This window comes from Arachis hypogaea, chromosome 1 (assembly GCF_003086295.3).
Source record: "Arachis hypogaea cultivar Tifrunner chromosome 1, arahy.Tifrunner.gnm2.J5K5, whole genome shotgun sequence".
Taxonomy (NCBI): Eukaryota; Viridiplantae; Streptophyta; class Magnoliopsida; order Fabales; family Fabaceae; genus Arachis; species Arachis hypogaea.
In genome coordinates this window covers 84,980,008-84,984,546 of record NC_092036.1, presented here as the reverse complement: position 1 = coordinate 84,984,546, position 4,539 = coordinate 84,980,008, and the positions used below count along the sequence as shown (strand labels likewise).

At 33.5% G+C, this 4,539-nt stretch overlaps 1 non-coding gene across 1 annotated transcript; it reads left to right on the top strand.

Moving 5' to 3' along the window:
- The first annotated feature begins 788 nt into the window (after positions 1–788).
- LOC112713745 (small nucleolar RNA R71) lies at positions 789–892 on the top strand. The gene has a single exon (XR_003158716.1). It is a non-coding gene; the product is annotated as a small nucleolar RNA R71 (small nucleolar RNA).
- The last annotated feature ends 3,647 nt before the right edge of the window (positions 893–4,539 follow it).

Genomic DNA, 4,539 nt, shown 5'->3' with positions numbered 1-4,539 from the left:
TCTCTAGGTTTGGTCATAGGGGTCACGGTTATGGCCTTGCACTCTCTTTTGGGATTCTCTTTTGTATTGCTTGGGAGAGTGTTGGGAGGAGTTTCAGTAACCCTTTTACTCAGCTGATCCACTTGTGCCTCCAAGTTTCTGATGGAGGACCTTGTTTCATTCATGAAACTAAGAGTGGCCTTAGATAGATCAGAGACTATATTTGCTAAGCTAGATGGGTTTTGCACAGAATTCTTTGTCTGTTGTTGAGAGGATGATGGAAAAGGCTTGCCATTGCTAAATCTGTTTCTTCCACCATTATTATTGTTAAAGCCTTGTTGAGGCTTTTGTTGATCCTTCCATGAGAAATTTGGATGATTTCTCCATGAGGGATTATAAGTGTTTCCATAGGCTTTACCATGTAATTCACCTCTGCTATTGCAGGGATCTCAGGATCATAAGCTTCTTCTTCAGAAGATGCTTCTTTAGTACTGTTGGATGCATTTTGCAAACTATTCAGACTCTGAGAAATCATATTGACTTGTTGAGTCAACATTTTATTCTGAGCCAATATGGCATTCAAAACATCAATTTCAAGAACTCCCTTCCTTTGAGGCGTCCTATTATTCATAGTATTCCTTTCAGAGGTGTACATGAACTAGTTATTTGCAACCATTTCAATGAGTTCCTGAGCTTTTGCAGGCGTTTTCTTCAGGTGAATATATCCACCTGTAGAATGGTCCAATGACATCTTAGACAATTCAGATAGACCATCATAGAATATATCCAGGATGGTCCATTCTGAGAGCATGTCAGAAGGACACTTTTTAGTCAGTTGTTTGTACCTTTCCCATGCTTCATAGAGGGATTCACCTTCTTTCTGCCTGAAGGTTTGAACATCCATTCTAAGCTTGCTTAGCTTTTGAGGAGGAAAGAATTTGGCTAAGAAAGTCGTGACCAACTTATCCCAAGAGTTCAGGCTATCTCTAGGTTGAGAGTCCAACCATATTCTAGCTTTGTCTCTTACAGCAAAAGGGAAAAGCATAAGCTTGAAGACATCACGGTCAACTCCATTGGTTTTAACAGTGTCACAGATCTGCAAGAATTCAGTTAAGAACTGAAAAGGATCTTCTGATTGATGTCCATAAAACTTGGAATTCTGTTGCATCTGAGAAACTAATTGAGGCTTTAGCTCAAAATTGTTTGCTCCAATGGCAGGGATTGAGATGCTTCTTCCATGGAAGTTGGAATTTGGTGCAGTGAAGTCACCAAGCATCTTTCTTGCGTTGTTGTTGGGTTCGGCCAGTAGTTTTTTTTCGAGTTTCTCTGTAAGATTTTCTCTGGATTGTTGTGCTTTAGCTTCTCTTAGCTTCTTCTTTAGAGTCCTTTCAGGTTCAGGGTCAGCTTCAACAAGAATGTTCTTGTCCTTGCTCCTGCTCGTATGAAAAAGAAGAGAAAATAAAGGAAGATGAATCATCTATGTCACAGTATAGAGATTCCTTTATGTGAGTAGAAGAAGAGAAGAATAGAAGAATAATGTAGGGAGAAGAGATGAAGAATTCGAACACAGAGAGGGAGAGAGGGTTCAAATTATGAGTAGCAGAGAAGTGTTAATATATAAATAAAATAAATAGAAAGAGATGAGAGAGAGGGAATTCGAATATTAACTAAAAGAGAAGAAAAATATTTTTGTTTTTGTTTTAAAAATTAGTTAGTATTCAAAAATTAAGAAAAGGAATAAAAATTAAAAGTTAAAACAATTAGTTAAATAAAACGATTTTTGAAAAAGAGGAAGGTGATTCAAAAATTAGAGAGAGAAAAGTAGTTAGGTGGTTTTGAAAAAGATAAGAAATAGTAAAACAAACAAAAAGTCAATTAGTTAATTGAGAAAGATTTGAAAATCAATTTTGAAAAGATAAGAAGTTAGAAAAGATTTTTGAAATCAAAATTAAAAAAAAAAAGATATGATTGAAAAAGATTTGATAAAAAAAGATATGATTTGAAAAAGATATGATTAAAAAGATATGATTGAAATTTATTTTGAAAAAGATTTGAAAAGGATATTAAAAAGATTTGATTTTAAAATTAAAGTTGATGACTTGACTAACAAGAAACTAAAAGATATGATTCTAAAATTTAAAGTTTGAATCTTTCTTAACAAGAAAGTAACAAACTTGAAATTTTTGAGTCAAAACATTTATTGTTAGTATTGATTTCGAAAAATATGAGGTAAAAATAGGAAAAAGATTTTGAAAATTTTTGAAAAAGATTTTTGAAAATTTTTCGAAAAACAAAGGAAAAATGAAAAAGATTTGATTTTGAAAAATATTTTGAAAAGATAAATTTTTTAAATTGAAATCTTAACTTGACTAACAAGAAACAACTTGTTTAAAAATTTTTTGACTAAGTCAACCCAAAGATTTCGAAATTTATGAGTGAAATAAGGAAAAGAGATTTTTTTATTTTTGAATTTTTATGAGGAAAGAGAAAAATCACAAAATGACTCAACACATAAAAATTTTGGACTAAAACAAATGATGCAGGCAAGAACACTATGAATGTCAAGATGAACACCAAGAACACTTTGAAGATCATGATGAACATCAAGAACTTATTTTTGAAAAATTTTCAAGAAAAGAAAAACATGCAAGAGACCAAACTTAGAGATTTTTTCTGTTTAGAAACTATGTATTCAAAAATGCATATGAGAAACAAGAAAAGACACAAAACAAGAAAATCACAAGATCAAACAAAGACAATCATCAAGAACAACTTGAAGATCATGAAGAACACCATGCATGAGTTTTCAAAAAATTTTTTTAAGGATAATTAAAAATATGTAATTGACACCAAACTTAAAATTTGACACCAGACTCAAACAAGAAACACAATTATTTTTGCTTTTATGATTTTATGATTTTTTTGTAATTTTTAGAAATTCTTTTTGAAAAATGAAAAAGAAGAGAATAATTTTTTTGAAAGATTTTTGAAAAGTTTTTGAAAATAAAGTAAAAGTTGAAACAAGAAGAAAATTACCTAATCTGAGCAACAAGATGAACCGTTAGTTATCCGAACTCGAACAATCCCTGACAACGGTGCCAAAACTTGGTGCACGAAATTGTTATCCCTTGGCATGGCTCCAAAAACTTGGTGCACAATACCATGATTTACACATCTCTTCACAACTTCACACAGCTGACCAGCAAGTGCACTGGGTCGTCCAAGTAATACCTTACGTGAGTAAGGGTCGATCCCACGGAGATTGTCAGCTTGAAGCAAGCTTTGGTCATCTTGTAAATCTCAGTCAGGCAGATTCAAATGGTTATAGAGGTTTGATAATTAAAAGATACATAAACATAAAATAAAGATAGATATACTTATGTAATTCATTGGTGGAAATTTCAGATAAGCGTTTGGAGATGCGTTATTCCTTCTAAATCTCTACTTTCCTACTGTCTTCATTCAATCATTCATACTCCTTTCCATGGCAAGCTGTAAGTTGGGGATCACCGTTGTCAATGGCTACCTCCCGTCCTCTTAGTGAAAATGGTCCTCTACGGTTTCTGTACGGCTAATCAACTATCGAATTTCTCGTCTCGGATGAAAAATACCAGGCACAGATACTGCATGGCTAATCAGCTGTTGGTTCTCACTTGTGTTGGAATAGGATCCAGTGATCCTTTTGCGTCTGTCACTATGCCCAAAAGTCATGAGTTTGAAGCTCGTCACAGTCACCATTTCCCAGATCCTACTCGGAATACCATAGACAAGGTTTAGACTTTCCAGATCTCAGGAATGCTGCCAATTGATTCTAGCTTATACCACGAACATTCTAATCTCAGATTCAGATGCCCCATTGTTAGAGGGGAAACGATGTGAATTGTTGATTAGAGATTGATGATGGGATTTTTGATGGTTTAGAATTTCACAAATGAAATCTCGTCAAAGTATAGTTTCTAAACCAAGCAATAATCCTTTCATACAAAAGATTGTTTGTCACTAAAACAAACCCCTAAAATTAATAACTGAAGTATTCAAACCTCGGGTTGTTCTCCCTAGGAATTACAATGAAGTGTCTTGTTATTGGTTATGAGTTATTTTGGGGTTTTTGAGATATTAGACAAGGAATGTAAATTGCAAAGAAAATAAACTAACAACTAACAAAGCTCTTGGCAAGATATGAGAACTATAAGTCCTATCCTAGTTATCCTCCTCAATTGTGACCACAAATTGTTCATTGCTACCACTTAGTTAACCTCTAACCATGGAGAAAAGTCAAGTGGATGAATAAATTTGATTCCTCAAGTCCTAATCAACTCCTCAAGGAAAGACTAGCTTTAGAGGCATTCAAATCAATTAGCAACTTCTAATTATCAATCAACAAAGGAATTAGATAACTCAAGAGTCACTAATTACTCTACCTAGGCCAAGAGGAACAAAATCTATACTAAAATCCAACCAAGCATTTCATCAAACACTTGGAAGGTACAAAAGAAAAGCAAAGCAATTTGACAACAAGAATAGAATCTAACAACAATTATTGCAAGGAATTAACAACAA